Source organism: Anas platyrhynchos, chromosome 20, assembly GCF_047663525.1.
Source record: "Anas platyrhynchos isolate ZD024472 breed Pekin duck chromosome 20, IASCAAS_PekinDuck_T2T, whole genome shotgun sequence".
Classification (NCBI taxonomy): domain Eukaryota; kingdom Metazoa; phylum Chordata; class Aves; order Anseriformes; family Anatidae; genus Anas; species Anas platyrhynchos.
Window position 1 is genome coordinate 8,415,051 of NC_092606.1, and position 16,122 is coordinate 8,431,172.

Sequence of the window (16,122 nt, forward strand, 5' to 3'; positions counted from 1 at the left end):
TTTCTTTCCCGTCCAAGTTAAAGATTCAAGGTCGGGCACAGGCACTAGATAGGACCCAGCGCAGGGTGTTTCCACCTGATGTCAGCCCTGCTTTGGCTCTGGGAGTGAGCAGGAGGCGGTGAAGGACGAGTGATGCTCATTAGCTCAGCCCCCCCTCTTCCTGCCATTGAATGAATGAGTTTCCACAGGCTGCAGGTGCTTTCACTTTGCAGCGTGAAAATCAGGGCTCTCCCATTTTTATTTATTTCCCCCCAGGAAGCACCTCCAGCCCTTCCTGCTAATCCCATTTGCTAGGATGTAAATTGGGGTGCGCTCAGCGCCCCTCCCTCCCGGAGCCCAGCCCCGCGGCCACGAGGGAAGGAGGGAGGGAGAGAGGAGACCGCATCCCTGCTGAGCCAGAGGTAGGCTCGGCCGCTATTATTCTTGTCCTTTCCCCTCCCATTTCTTTAGGGAAGGGCTGCAGGCAGAAAAGCTCTTATTTTCCTTTTTTCTTTAAATTTATTATTTTTCTATTTTTTCCATTTTATTTTTTATTTATTTATTTTTTATTATTATCGCTCATTTTTTCGGCTCGGAAGGGAGGGTTTCCCAGCCGGAGAGAGCCGAGCGAGCCCTCCGCCCGCTTCCCCGCAAGGGCGGCCTCCAGGAGGAGCCTCCCCTCCCGCCCTCCCGCTCCGTTTCCGCCGCCTCCGCGGCCCGGCAACCACAAAGATTTCGGCGGGGTGGGGAGGGGAGGGGAGGGGGGGGCGCGGCTCGGGGCCTTGCCGGGCCCCTCCGCACGGGGATCGCTTCGGCTCGGCTCGGCTCGGCTCGGTTCGGCCCCGCCCGGGAGGGGCTCGGCGGAGGGGTAAGGGGGGCACCGGGGGGGGGGGGGGGCTCGGTGGGGAGGGGGCGGCCGCGGCTCCCGCAACAAAGGCGGGGATGGACGGAGGGAGCCCAGGGTGGGTGGCGGCTCCTCGTCCTCAGGGTGGGGTGGGGAAGGCGCTGCCCTGCCAATGGGGTGGGTTTTTTGGGGGGAGGGCTCCCCTATCCTGGCTCTGCAGCCCCCCCACCCCCGAGGGGGGCACCCATGGGGTGGGGGGGTGCGGGGTTACCTCATGGGTGGGGGCACCCAAGGGGGTGCAGCACTGGGTGGCAGCGCTGTAAGGGGGTGGGAGGGGTCCCGGGGGTCTGTGGGGTTTGGGTCGTGGGGCTGGGAGCAGCCGGACCCACAGGGCCTGGTGCTGGGGGGGTCATCAGCAATTAGGGAGGTGGAGGTAAGGGGGGGGGTCATCAGCAATCAACGCTGAGCAAATTGGGGTCTGGAAATGGGAATTTTCTTTTGTCTCCGGGCAGCCTGGCTGCTTGCTGGGCTCCGTCCTCTCGCTGCCTTTTTGTTCTGAGCAGCCCAGGTACCGACAGGATCCGAGCGCTGAAGGAACGGACGCGGTGAGGTTTTTTTGTTCCTGCTGGTAGCGGAGATGTGCCCTTCAGCAGGCAAGGCCCAGCTGGGTGGCTGCTGGCATCCTCCTCAATGAATGAAGCGGGCAGGTCCTGAGCTCCTTGCGTCTCCTGGTAGGGAGCAGTGAGCGCCCTGCCTGGGGAAGCACCCGTGGATGGAGCAGGGGCTGGTGCTGGTACCTCGGAGCAGCCAGGCAGCTGCGGCTGTGCTGGGAAGTGCTGCAGACAAAGCACCGTGTCGGTGCTGATCTGCTCGGTGTCAGCCCCACAGGCCTGCCAGCCCCGGCTCAGAAACCCGTCCTGATGGGGTGGATGCTGAGTTTCACCAGCCCAGCCGTGTGTTGGTTAGGAGGGTTTCCTCGGGTGACTTGCATTTTGAGAAGGATCGGTCAGTGCGTGGGCAGAAATATGTTCGGGGTGCCTGTCTGGGTTTGTTGGCCGTAGTCCTTCCAGCAGCGTTCCTGTGTTTAGTGCTCTGACAGAGAGCCCTGTAATCAGCAGCCCCATCAGTCCCCTGGTCGCTGCTGAGGTTGTGGTGCACAACACAGCTGCCTGGCTTGTTCTTGAACTTGGGTCACTCCAAGGAATTACCTGCCTGCTGTTAGAGCTTGCCAGGAGTGAGGAGGAGGGGGTCTGCACCAAGCCGCTGTGCTCGTGAAGAGGTGACACTGCATGCCAGAAATCACTGAGAGCACAGGGCTTCAAAGCATGGCTCTGAGACAAGCCACGAGTTAAAATGTTAGCACCGGCCACTACAGGCGTGTCAGGGAGAAGCGGTGCTGGATCCAGTTTATCATCTCAGGAACGCTTGTGTGGGGGCTTGCCTTCAGTTATGGGGAAAAACTGTGTTTTAAGGGATGCTCTTGGGGTACGTATGGACTGGATTATCTGCTGAGCCGAGGGTTGGGATGTGCTTCTCTGACTTCCCACTGCCTCTGGCCTTGGAGGCTGCCGTAATTTATGCCAGCAAGTAGCGGTTCCTGGTGTGTTTCTTCTTCTTCTTCTTTCCTCTTCTTCATTGGCAGAAGAAATAATGAAGAACCCAGAGGGGGATTTTCCAGTGCTGAGGGATGCGGCTGTGTAAGGGTGTGCACCCCAGTTCTTCTTCCCTTCTATTACTGGCTGGATAAAATGGGTAAGGGCATGGATTCCACCTCCTCCTTGAGGTTGCTGTTTTTAATTATGAAGACGCCTCCTCTGTACTTGAAACTCAGGCGGAAATGAATAAATCTCTCTTTTTTTGTCCTCATCAGGATTATGACAAAGCCAATATATAAGGCAGACTCCATCCCCCGGCTGCATGCTGTCGGTGCCGCTTTGCGGAGCGTGCACAACGCGTGGTGAGGTTTATGTGCTGGCTTCTAAAGCTCTGGGAAAGCCCAGGTACGGGTAGCTGGACCCGAGCACGACTTGTTGCTAACCGCTGGTAGAAACCGGTATGGACTTAGCTCAGAGAGAGGCTACAGTGATAGCTATTTTTTTCATAAATATGATTTATAAGTGTCTTGTGACCTGTTCTCCCCTCCATCTCCCAAGGGCTCTGAGCACAAGAACAATCAGGGAAGTTGCTGAGAAGGGCCAAGAAAATGTTTTCTAGTGCTTTTCTAGCGCTTTATTGCTGAGTTAGATGGCCAGCAATGTCTCTCTTTTTCTGTTATCACTGCTCTCCTGATATCCATAACAGAGTTTTGGGTCTTGGTTGGTTAGGAGAGTGCCTTGGCTGATGTTACTGGGAATGGGGGACCCCAGAAAGACTGGGGCTTTGTAGTACTGGTCAGTTTCCTAAACCAGCCCAATGAGGTCAGTCCCTGAATGAAGGAGAAGGACTGTCAGAGGTCACTTGAGAAGCCTGGGTAGGAGAAAGGAATTGGACGTGATGTTCCTGAGTCCTTCTCTAATGCTGCCTTCTCCATGCTCTGCCTTCTCTGTCCCACCTCAAAGCTCTCATCCCTGTGGCTGGTGCTGACAAACGCAGCAGCCAGTCAGTGCATTGCTGCACAAAGGCTCTCTCTGCCGTAGCACCATGCTCTCAAAGCATTTCCTTGTGCTCAGCTGAGGGTACCCCACATGCCATGTTTCTGTGTTGTACTTTAACTGTGGTGATAAATGGGGCAAATCAAATTTGCTTCCTTCGTTTTCGGCTTTAATTTCTTGCTCTTATTACTGCTCTTGCTGTAGCTACCAGTGGGAAAAATGACTTCATTGCATGTGACTCTGAGTCTGGCACCTCAAAGTAATACTTACTGCTATTCCTGAAAAAAACAAAGAAACCTCATTTAAAAAGGAAAAAAGGCAGTATTTCTGCATCGGGCTTTCTGGAGCCCGTTCCCATGCTGTGGCACTCTTTTTGTCTTTCTAAATGAGTGTCTATAAAATAAGCTGTGGCTGTTTCAGCAAGAGCATAAGCAAAGAAAGATGTGTGAAGAAATAAAACGAAGCATTGTCGTGTTTTGTTATCGCAGTTCCAATTTTTATTTTACTTCAGAGTGATGCAATGAAATACAATGTTGACTTGGATGAGAGCTGAAATTGCTTGCTACTTTCCAGTCAGTGATGTATTTTTATTATGCTAAGCCTCACCTGCCTAAGTGGTTGTAGGGAGATGTGGTAGAGGCTAGGGAAATGTTTTTCTGGGGGCTGAGCCAGCAGTACGTCCCCTTCTCCCCATCCCTATCTGTGCTGAAGCACAAAGGGAGCTTGCAGTTTGCTTGTTTTGTTTGCAGAGTTAATGTTCTGAACTCTGATGCTGGCTCTCTCGATGACCCTGCCTGTGCCTGGGAAAGTCAACTGATTATTTTTAAAATGTATTTATACTCTGTGTCTATAAACTAACACTTCAGAATGAGTTCCCAAGTCTTTTGATGTGCTGGATGCTAAGAGAGAACAGTGTCCAATAGAGCTGCGTTCATCTCTGCTGCTGCAGTTTTTTTGAGTGATCTTGGGGAAAATCTTTTCTGTCTCTGTATCAATTTGTCCCAGGTGCAAAATAGGTGGTGTAGTTCTCACCTCCTTTGAAGTGTGTGAATGAAAAGCTCTGTGGATGTTGGATATTTTGGACCTTGGAATTTAGGTGCTTTTCAGCTCTGCTTCCCCACTCAGTTCCTTTAAAGATAAGACAAAAAATAAATAATTGTATTGCTGGTGCCAGAGCTCTTGGTCAAAAGGAATGCTGTTTTCTTTTAGCGAACAACTTGTGTAGGGATACTAGGAAAGGAATTCACAAAACTTTGGGGTGGCAGAAACATTGAGAGGTAATCATCCATCTGTCTGTTCTGGGTCTTCATTGCTGGCATTCAGGATGGGGGTTTGAAGGTGTGTGTGTATTTATATGTATTTCTTTGTTGTGGGCATTGAGGGAGGTTTTGCAGCCTCTGAGGACAGTCCAGCACAGCCCGAAGTAATGTAGCTGGAGCTGTGGCGTGTGCATCTTTCCCTTTTAGGTTGCTGTCATTGTCACTGCCCTGTTTGTACAAAGGACCTGTTACCAAGCTGTTTAGTCAATGCAACCAGCACAACTTCTTTCGCAACGTGTCTGGGAGAAGGCTTCCAAGCCAGTGCACATGCTTCTGCCATAATCACCGACAGAGGCTTTCTCTGGCTGATCTGTTCTTCTTCTCCCTTTGACGCGCTCATCTCCCCTTTGTTTGTTGCATCATGCTCTGAAAACTTCTGTGTCCGCCAATTAGTGCTGGAAACTCTTCAGCAATCCCCGGCAGCTGCCTGTTGAAACAAACTGTGCTTTCCCATCCCTTGCAAACCCTCCCCTTCGCGACCTGCAGGCACATCCCCTGGCTGCTGAGACAAACCTCCCTAGGAGAGGAGGCCTCTCTTGGAAGATACGGGGAGGCAGCTGCATCATGAGATGCATTTTGTGGGTTTTTTAGCCTTGTATTTGCCCGTGTGCAATACTGCCTCACTGGCTCTTGTCAGCCCCCTGCATGAAGCCTGTGCTGGTGATTAAAGCCTGGTCCTTTGCTATATTTAGCTTATAACTATTTGTTTTATAACACCGAGGTCCTTGACACGCAAACTGGAGTAGGTCAATCTGCAGCCTTGAGGAAGTACTTTTATTTCTCTGGATGTGTGCTTCCCAGCTGGGAAACTTGGGATGTTCTAGCTGGTGATCAATCCACCACCATTCCTAATGGAGATATAATGTTTTACAATTGGGCACAAGTATTTCCCAGCCTGGAACAATAGCATGTTTCTGCCTTTTTGTGCTTCAACATGTCTTCTGCTCAAGTGAGCCTGTTTAGTCCCATGCTGTCAGTACTTCCCAGAGTCCAGGTGCCCGATATGAGATGGAATCGTAGTGCCTTGTAGGCTGCACTGCCTGTGCATTCCCCTTGAAGCATTATGAGAAACACCTTGACTAAGACCATGGAGGAAGAGATCTCTGAATCCCCGAGATTAAACCACCGCAATGTGGCCGTTTATTCGCTCTCTGGAGGAATATAACGTTTGGTGTTATGAGCATCTAAATCAGGAAGAAGAAAGTAGGTCTGTACTTGGGAGAAGATATGGGAAGCACGCTCTGTTTCTTGTGTTTGCAGCCTGGTGCGTGTGTAACAGCCTGAAGGAGCAAAGGCCACCAGGTTGCTGGAATTAGAGCTCCTGTGTGACTGCTCCTGGCCCCTTGCAGAGAGGCTACTCGGATGTCTGCTAAAGGGGCAGGCTTGTGTGGAGTGCGCTGCTGAGACGGGAAGGTGATGTTTTGCCTTATCCAGTTCATCTTTTACATGTCTATTTATGTAGGCTTTTACTGGGATGTATGAAGGAGCTTTTTGAACTTGCTAAATCTGTTGCATAGGAAAAAAATCTATATTTAAATGTGTATGCGTTCCAGTAAAGGATACTGGCAATGCCTCTTGTGAGCTTAATCTTGATGCATCTGAAGCATTTTCAATCATGTTTCTTCCCTTGGCCCCCCTTATCTCTGAATCCACCCCCAAACACGTTGGCTCGGCAGTAGGAAGGTATGGGAGCACTTCCAGCACGCTAACGTGGCAATGTCAGTCAGATGGGTGCTTTTGGGAGATGATATGGTTCAGGTTTGTGCAATGCTAGGATAGTTCCTGCCTTAGGGTGGCAGAAACTTCTCTATTGCCTTGCTAGAAGAGGTGACAGCTCAGTTCTTGATCTTCCTTTTTGTTTAAGACCAGATCAGTCTGCGTTAGAGACATGGTGACAGCGCTCTGCATTACAGCGTACTCAGGCTGTTGCCTGCAACCGCTCTGTGCTTGCTTGGCTAGATAAGATTATATCTTGGCCTCCTTGGAAAATCATGCTTGTGGTCTTGCTTGCATTAGAGGGGAGATGAACGACCCTTGCGGTATGTAAACAACCCATTTCTGTAAGCAGTGGAGGAGCAGCTGGAGGTGCGTGGTGGCTCTGTGGAGCTCCAAGCAGAGCGTGCGGTGCTGCAGGACCCAGGAGCTGCTCCGTCTGTCCTGCCTCACTGCATCCAGCCTGGGTGCCCCCTGTATTTCATCTCGAGACAGGTTAGATCCCATTTTAGCACTGATCCATCTAGCCAGCCCCGTTCCTTTTGGCTGCTGGCATCCATCCCTCACACACTGGTGTACATCCTATGGTGCTACTGTGGCTCGTGTGTGTGGCTCGGTGCCCGAAGGCATTGAGCTGTAGGATCGCCTTCTCTCCATGTGGTATGATCCAAAGTAAGTGGCTGCCTCTACAAGGCAAATCGCAAGGTGCAGGAGAAAGGAACCACAAGGCAGAAGATGATAGTGTAACATGACTGATAAGGATGCTACTTGATCCAACTTGCCAAAGTGATTATGATTTGAGGTCATTAATAGGGATGCAATTTGAATAAGAGATGTGTTTCCACTTGTGTTAAGAAGTTTGTGAGCTGTCTAAACTCCTAGCTCTTCTCAGTGCCTTTCTGCTGGGTTTCTGGGTGGTAAAGGAGGAAACTCTGAGTAATGCAAACTTTATAGGTTCCTGGCCTCCCTGTCTCCACCACTGGTTTTGGGGGGAATTGTGTAGCTGTTCTGGTGTCAACTGTGGCACGGGGAAGCTGCAGTATTTGTAGATGCTCAGGTGAAAACAACAATTAGTACATGTGGCCAGGGGTCACCTCCTTCAGTAGGAGACTGCGTGTGGGCTGGTGAATAAGCAGGGAGGAGAAGGAGGGTGCTGCAGGGAACTACACAGTGATGGAAAGTGGGGATGCTCGATGGTGAGCAGGATGCTCAAGTGCAGGTGGAAGGGATGGGGCTTACACAGAGCCTTGGTGCTCCAGAGAGAAAGAAGAGTTTGGCTCCTCTGTAGCATCTTTGGTGACTTCAGATCCCTCGATACATATCAGTGGTGTAGCTCTTCTGGTTGCGAGGTTGGTACTGTTGTTGTCACCCTTTTGTAATTTAAGGAGCCTGCTAACCCCTCTGGCAGAAGAGAAGGGGAGCCCTGGCTGTCAGTGCTGCATGCTGTCCATCAGGCAATGCTTTGTATTTCCTTTCTACCACACCTCCTGCTGTACCAGCTTACTGTCAAGGGTCACAGTGTGAGGATGGGTTAGTTGTTCCTTCTGCTTTTGGGAACGGTAGCTTTGTTTGAAGGAAGGAGATTGTTAGCTTTTGGTGTGTGGCACAAACTGTCTGAGGCCTGGTGAGACATTGGCACGCAAAATGCAGCCCGCATCCCAGACAATGTTTATAACAGACTGACTTCAAGTGATCCGGGTCTAGAGAAGGTCTGCTGAGATGAATGAGGAAATGGTGAGTGTCATCTCAGGACTTCTCGAAAGAGAGCTTTGCTCCTTCAAAATGGCATGGTGAGGGCCAAGAAAGCTCAAAGCCATTGGATGCATTGGAAGAGTCGGTGTTGCACAAAGGGCAGAGTAGGTATTTGGGCAGCAAGTAGGCTTGAATAAATCTGGCCTACCAAAATCCAGCCAGCAGAGGCTAAAACTAACACCACAGAACTGCAGGAATGAAGGCCTTGTAAGGTAGCTTTATAACTAAAAGAAAGGGTTTGCATCAGGTGCAGGATGGGCTCTTTCCAGCCTTCATCCCTGCCTGAAGTTTCCCCACCCTGTGTAGTGACAGGGCCAATTTTTGCTTTTTGGGGCTCTTCTGGGAGGGCTTCCATAATAAATGTTGCACCTACGGTAGCAGTGCCCTGGGGCAGGGCTTTGCTCTTGTTCTTGCTACAACAACCAGGTCTCCTCTGCATGCCAAAGGGTATTAAATCTGTCACTGCATTAACACCATGCACTTGAGGTGTGTTTGTGGGGGAATATGAACATCTTGGGCAGCATCAGTGGAGCACAGCAGAGTATTTGGTGGTAAGCACAGCATGTCCCAAGGGGAATGCTGTCTGTCACACCAGAAACGTTGTGCTCTGCTCCTATTTTCTCTGTTTTCTTTAAACTTGCCGATAATTTGGTCAAAACTGGTGCAGCGATGCTGCCATCAGACAGGCTGTCATAACACCACGATGAAAAGGAAAACAAAATTTCAGTTTCAAAGAACTTCAGTGTGCGCAGGGAAAGAAGGAACTAGCAAGACTGCTTTCTATTTTCAGCTCTTTGTTGCACCAGCCTTTCAGTTGCACTGTACAAACCAGGGCTGGCCTGCAAAAAAAAATAAAAAATAAAAAAAAAAATAAAAACAAACCCTTGCTTGCAGGTGCAGGTCGTAAAAAAGGGGGAGAAATCAGGGAGGGAGAGACCTGGTCCTGGTTTTGTTTCATAATCAAAGTCCTGGGCAGAGGTTAGATTACCGAAGTGCACAAATCAAACTCTGTGTGTAAAGCCAAGTTCCTGTGAATAATAGATGAAGTGCCAGGGTGAACTTTAATGCTGCATTAAATCAAGGACTCAACAGCCAGGAAATTCCAAAAGTTCAGCTCCTTCTGCAGCTTCGCGAAGGGTGCGTGGCAGGGCTGAGTTACAGTAGGGCTCGTATTTAATTGCAGAAATGGTTTCTCTGGTAGTAAAATGCCAAGCCATTATAATGGAATATGTTTATCATGTGTCATTGCCTTCCTTGCACTGTCTGCTCTTCTGGTTTTGTCTTTTTTTTTCTCCCAGACACTGCTTATGTCAGATAACAAACACTGCCTGTGTGCCATAGAGATCTTGGATTTTGATGAAGCCCCTTGAATCGCATGGGAACCTTTCCACTGAGTAGAGTAGCTCCTGGATCAAATCTGAATGGGTCTGTTACCAAGCCTGTCCTTGGAGGGTGACAGTTTTGAAATCTCCATGTCTCTTCTGTTCCCTTCCCATGGGAGCCATGCAGTTTTGGTGTCATGCCCCTGTTGATTTCTGCAGGGACACTGTCCCCTGCCTCCAGGGCTTAATGCCAGGGAGCAGAAACCCATTTAGTTCCAAGCCCTTCCCTGGGATTTTTTCCCATAAATCAGGGATAGTTTTGCTCTGCAATTAGTTCAGAATTGTTGCTATCTACAGTATCGCTCTTCAGTAGGCGTTTTGCCAGCGTGGGGAGTGTGAGCTCATCAGCAAGCCCATAATTACTCCCCACTTTGTTTAGGATGCCTTCCTTCAATGTCCTTTGTTTTCTCCCACTTTGCCTCAGGTTTTACGTTGTGGTTTTTAGTTATAGAATGCAGGGGGTGCTTCTGTACGTTCTTCCTTTAATAGCCTTTGTTTTATGCTGAAATCATTGGGTGAGTCTCTCCTAATGGTTAGAACTGGTTTTAGGGCTTTAAATAAAAGGCCTCTAGGCTTTCCCTTTGCGTTCTGTGCAAATTATTATAAAATCTGAGTGAGGAAGAAAACTCAGCACAGGCTTTTTTAGAGGTTAATCTTTGGGAGATGTATGGGAAACTGCATAGTGACAGCAGAGCTTTCTGGATGAGGAACCTATGTGAGTTCTTAAACTGTAAGTAGAAAAACTGATGGCTGGCAGAGGGTACTGGGATCCCTTGTTTTTTTCCCCGATATGTAACTGATGGCAGTGCACTGATTTTGTTCCTGAAGTGCTCTGATTGTTACCTCTAAGGGAGAAGGAAATGTTTTCTTGGGAGAGGAGTCCGACCTTAATTAAGAATGAGGTCTCTTATTTCCTCTATGCTTCAATTAAATGAAAGGATTTAATCCTAATCTGACATGTGCTTCAGAAATAGTTTGCTGATTGCTTGTCAGAAGAGTAACTAATCAGGGAAGTGAGAAGGGATGGGATGATTACCTTGGATCAGATGGAGCATCTTAAGGAATTAAAAGATAAAAATTGCCCTTTCTTCTCAGCATAAGCTTTTTCCCTACTAGCAAAGCTGCGCTTTGCCTTTATCAGATCATCATCTCTATGTTGACTGGATTCATTTCCTGTCCTTTTTGCAAAGAGTGAATGGTTTAAGTCTGGCCTTTGGATTTTGCTTTCAAGGCAAATTTCTCTTCTTAAATCCCCAGCCTGTCTCTGCAGCCTGGCCAGTGCTGTCAGGGTCGGGAGCCTAGGGCACCAAATCTTAGCCCGCACTTGCCTGTGGCATACAGTCAGTTGGGTAGTAATGTGTCCTCAAGTAACCACTCTAGGAGCTTGAGCTTTGTTACATGAGAAACTCACTCTTCTCAGGGGAATGATGTGCAGAAAAGCATGAAGACATGAAATAGATGCAACCAAAATGCTCAGAAACAAGAAACGGAATAACTTTATATAACTTAATATAAGGTACCAGTGCCTTTAGGCCAGCAGAGCTTTATTTTATAAGGTCTAATAAATGAATGCAAACTGACACAGAAAGCTTTTTGCCTTTATCTTGTGTGCTTATTGTTGGAGTGCATGAAGAGCTCCTGCAGTTATCAGCAGACCCAATCTGTCTGCAGCAGTTGGTTTTCAGGGATATGTTGGGCTCCGGATACTGTTTTCCATATTCACAGTGGCTGATTCTGAAGGTTTCTACAACCAGTAGTGCTGTGATCAAACCCAGAAATGTGTTGAAGGCTTTGTACTCTTTTTTTGAAATACTAAGCCAGGACCTGGGCAGAAAACTAGGTCCCTTTGTTTAACTCTCCTGAATATACGTGTAAAGGATGCGTCCAAACCAGAGTGCTGTTGGACTCTGCTACACATTGTGTGGCAGCATGTGGGATTGTTTTTCCTTCCTGTAGAGGATGGGGATTTACCTTGTAATCATAAAATACAGTTTCCATTTCTCCATATGGAGTCGCTGTTATTACGTTGTCAGAGCAGCTGCGGACAGAATTCCTGGACTTCCCCATCTTTGTCTCCCTTATTAATGTAAGGGTCTCTGCAAATTCAGCCACACCACCACATCATTTTATAGTAGCCCTGGAAATGGCTGAAACTCTTCTTGTGTTCTCTCTACTTGCAGGCATACTCCCGCAGGGCTGCGTGTGAAAACCCTGGTGTTCCTCATCCTCAGCATGCATGTGAGGAAAGCTGGCTTAGTGTTTTAAACGAGGGCACAAACAATTGCATCACAAAATATTATCTTAGATGGGAGTAGGTAAAAACAGGAAGACGTTATTGTGCAAGCCTTTTTCTGTCCAAATAGCTGTCTTTTAAGACACTGATTCAGGATTGAGCATGAGTCAAGATTGTTTTTAAGCAAAAGTGTTTTACTGCTGCTCTGCGGTGTCTTTGCTTGTCATTAACCCTCCATGCGGTGTGACAACCTTGCTTTCCTTCAGTCTGCTTACTAGGTACTTCATCTTTTTTATGGGTCCTGGTCCTGACAAGGTGTCTGTGTGACTGACTGCAAACTTAAATTCACATGCAATAAATGAAATCTTACAAATTTAAAAAATTAGAAACCTAAATTTTGGCACTTAGGCTTTTGGCCAAATATTTAATTAAAAAACAACTCCATATTTCTCTACAAAATGTTGTAAACGCTCATCTGTTTGAGCAGTGCTCACCTACAGTCAGTCTGAGCTCCACGTGGGCCTGCTTTCAGAGCGGAGCCCCAGTGCCTTGCCTAGGGTTTTGTGTTGGGCAAACACTTCTGGATCCATCCAGGAGGAAGCACCAGGCACAGGATGGGATTCAGGCCAACTCAGACGGGTGTCTGTAAACTTGTTCCTGTGTTTTGCAGTTGTTTCATTCAATATGGTGAGGTGAACAGATCCTTAGGCTGTCATTTACCCATGAGGGTTTCCTTTTAGGGAGTGCATTGAATCTGGGGCATGCTTTGTTGGTTTCCCTTCTTGAATTGGGTGGTATTGCATGTGGCATGGTATTGAAGGTAGGGAGGGATAGATAAAGGAGAGAAATTATGGACAAACTATTGCCAAAACTGACAAAGGCTTTTGCTTCTAACCCCGGTTTTGTTATTCCTCTACCCTATTTGAGGAGTAGCTGATGTCTAAAAACCTCCAATTGCTTTTCTGTTTTTGTGTGCTGTCCTGATGCTGGCCAGTTTTGTGGAGACTTTGTGTATCCAGACATATTACTTCTGGTGAAAGGTATTTTCTTGAGGCCTTCCTGTACTTAGCTGAGAGCTGTTCTCCAGTTTGAATCTGAGCCTAGGTGACTCAGATTTGGCTGTCCCCTTTTCTGATGGAAGGATGGGGAACAGAATGTTTTGGTCATTTGAAGCAGGCTTTCATATTGTGCATTCCTGGGATGTTTTTCTTGGTTGTGGGAACAGACAGAGCCATTCATCCTGGTATGAAAAGATTGCAGGAAGAATCTAGCACAGATCTAGAAGATCTTTGTAGTCCGCCTCATCTTTGAAGAAGATGAAGAAAAACAGCGTAAGCTGGCCCTGGAGTCTCCACAGGAACAGTTGGCTTTTTTTAACCTTGTGTCAGGAGAAAGTCCCATTTCCATGAAGTTATATTGGAATAGTAAACTTGCGGCTTCTGTTGGTAATGTAAGGAATAGGGAAGCAACAAAGCCATCTTTTCTTATGTCACATGCGGCAGTGCATTTGTGTGTGCTCAGCATCTGCTGCTGGAGGCAGATCTTTCAGGATACCGTTAACAGAGCCTGGTGGGATGCTGTGGATGTAATCCAGGAGCTCAGAGCAAGTTGTAGTCTCTAATGGAGCAGGACAGTGCCCTGTGGAGGTACTGGCCTACGTCCCAGGCCTAGGATATTTCTGCAGCCCGAAAGCTGCACTGTGTGCTTGGGAGTTAATGTGGGACTTGGCTGGCTGGGGGCAGTGCTGCCCTGGCTGGTGAAGATGAGCTAACAGTGTAATTTGGAAGAGCCCCATGCCCGGATTTCATGGCTTCCTGAAAATCTGCTCATATATTCATGTGTAGAAGTGTGTGTAGAGAGAACTAGGGCCGGAGAGGGAATATCTGTGCATAGCAGTGTGTGTAGACTGGAAAATGTCCATCCTCATTTCTCTGTGTGATAGTGTGAGCATGCAGGTGTACCTCATAACCTACATACCCTGTTTCCTGGCTACAGCTACTGCAGATTGGAAGGCAACTTTTAGACGTTTGATTTAACCACATTTAACCCACATCAGACTCCTACGAACCAACACTCTGTCCGAATCGACAGGCATTGAGCATAACCAGGCCCAGGGTACTTGGGTGCGATGCAGGCTGGTGCTTCAGATGCTCCTTGAATTTGGTGTGTGGCACGGAGCCCTTAGTGAGTCCAGACGTGCCCTATCGTGGTGACTGTATGGTGGAATAATAGAAGCTCTCTGCTCGGAGGGTAGTGTAATTAGCAGCCTGCGGAGTTCATTTGTTTTTCAGCATCAGTCTGTTGAAAGCAAATGTGTTTGCTTAAACGTTTCTGGCAGAATTTTTCATGCCGTGGGAATGCACTTCCTCTTATTTCTCTCCCCCTTGCATAAAAATAAAATCCAGTCATCCTGAGAAGGAGCAGAACAATATCCGGTGACTTGTGTGGCCAGCTGGGATAATCAGGGACGTCAGGGATGATGACGGATGGAGGGAGAATGAACTGAATCAAGTTCCCATCTCTTCATAGAAAAGGAGTGGAATAGAGGAACAGCTAAATTCACTGTCTTCCTAAAGTTTGTGCACTGCAAAACTAATGTATTAAGGCTCTTCATCTAAAAGGCTGCAAAAACTGTAAGATTTTTTTTTATTCCTGTTTCACTTCCCTGATTAAATTTCTTCCCTACAGCTGTTCTATCCTCCCCCCCCATTTATATCCCTGGCTGTGGATTCAACTAGCCCCTACTTTTATATGGGACATGCGGCATCCCTAGCCTTCTTACTCCAAACACGGCATCAAACCCCATAACTGGAAGGTTATGAGGCGATGAGATGTGTAAAGCAGGGGTGAGGCTGAATTGTGAAGAGCAATACCTTCAGTCAGAGGTGGTGGAGGTGGGCGAGATCTCTTGGTAGAGTACATCACCCTTTGTAACGATCAGAGCTTCTCACCCCCAGGTTCTGTTACATATTTATCTCCTTATTTCATACTAAATTGAGCTGGGGACTGCAGGCAGCCTCGTGTGCAGCTCTGTGGCAGTGCCTGGGCCTGGCTGGCTCAGTGGCATCTTCCTTAACACAAGCTGCTTGCTCTTGGCCGTTGTTTCTGATCTGTTTGGATCCTCTCAGCACCCAAGTGGCCCTGACTCCTGTGTAAGCTGGATATTCCCAAGTTGGTGCGGTCTGGAGGTGTCTGAAGCCGCCCCAGGTTTTGAACACCCATTGTGGAGGGGGCGTGAGGAAGAGCTGGGGCCTGATCCCTTGGGTTTTCGCACAGGGTCCCTCCCTGGTCTCTCTGCTCCTGATTCTTCCCTTCCTTGTCTCTTCAAGCTGCTGCTACATGACTGTTATTGCAGAAACACTCTGGTGTCTCGGTTTTGTGAGCACTCAGGAATAGTTTTGGAATTCTCCTTGTGGTTTCTCCTCCCCTGTGTCTGCCTGCAGCTTTCCCTAGAGCCCTGCCAGCCCCCTCGCTCGGACCCGGCCTGCCCTGAAGTCCTTACTCATGCCTTAATCACTTCCCGGCCCTGCTATTGCAAACCCCCCTCGCAGCATCTGCAAGTCCTTGCTACGTCAGCAATGTCTCAGAAGCTGCATGCATGGCTCTGCCTCCTTCCTTGGCCTAGGCAGCAGGCCAGGGTGTCCCCTGCCTTCGGGCTGCTCCCTGTGCTCTCTCCTTGCAATTCCCTCTGCTTTTGCTGCTGCCCCAGCTCCCTTTTCTGTGCCGCCTTCTTCTATCCATGTCCCAGCCTGCTTAGTCAGGGAACCTGAGCTTCCTTTTTGCTGACAGTTTCAATTTTGTGATTATTTTACTTTACCCTTTTTAGGAATGTTTTTTTTTTCCATTTTTCAGTAGCCTAGTAATTTCCTTTATTTTTATTATTTTTTTCCTTTTTTTTTCATCACCCAACTTTTTGCTGGAGGAATTGTGTGCTTGTTAATGCTATGTGCATTTTGAGGTCTTATTCCATTTGCTTACTGGGAAGGGAATGGCAGAGGGAAATGCTTGTTTTCTAAATCCTTACTTTCTGTAACACGGTTTTAGGTTTATCCTTAAAGGAGCTGACAGCCCAGTCATGAACACTGGCCTCTTCCCTCTTCCTCCTATCAGTTTGGGAAGGCTGCCCTGAAGTTCTGTGAAAATGGGGACCATGCAACAAAGGCCTAGTGTCAGGGAGTTGTAAGGTGCCTTTGGAGGCTCTTATGCTGCTTTCACAGAGCAGCAGAACTAGGTCTTGGCTAATGGATGAGACTCTGAAATCTAAACCAAGTCAACAATTTTAGTCACTTGAATCTGAAGCAGAATTTAA

General features: G+C 48.2%; 1 protein-coding gene across 4 annotated transcripts in view; it reads left to right on the forward strand.

The window, feature by feature from the left end:
• Positions 1-264: 264 nt before the first annotated feature.
• Positions 265-16,122, forward strand: part of CLIP2 (CAP-Gly domain containing linker protein 2) — a 79,797-nt gene continuing 63,939 nt past the window's right edge. For 2 of the 4 annotated variants that reach the window (XM_072026252.1, XM_072026254.1), the window contains exon 1: positions 265-401. The gene's annotated coding sequence lies outside the window, so the exon portion shown is untranslated. Of the gene's footprint in view, positions 402-687; positions 848-16,122 lie in introns of those variants that run through there. The other 2 variants (XM_027445897.3, XM_072026253.1) reach the window with 1 other exon arrangement.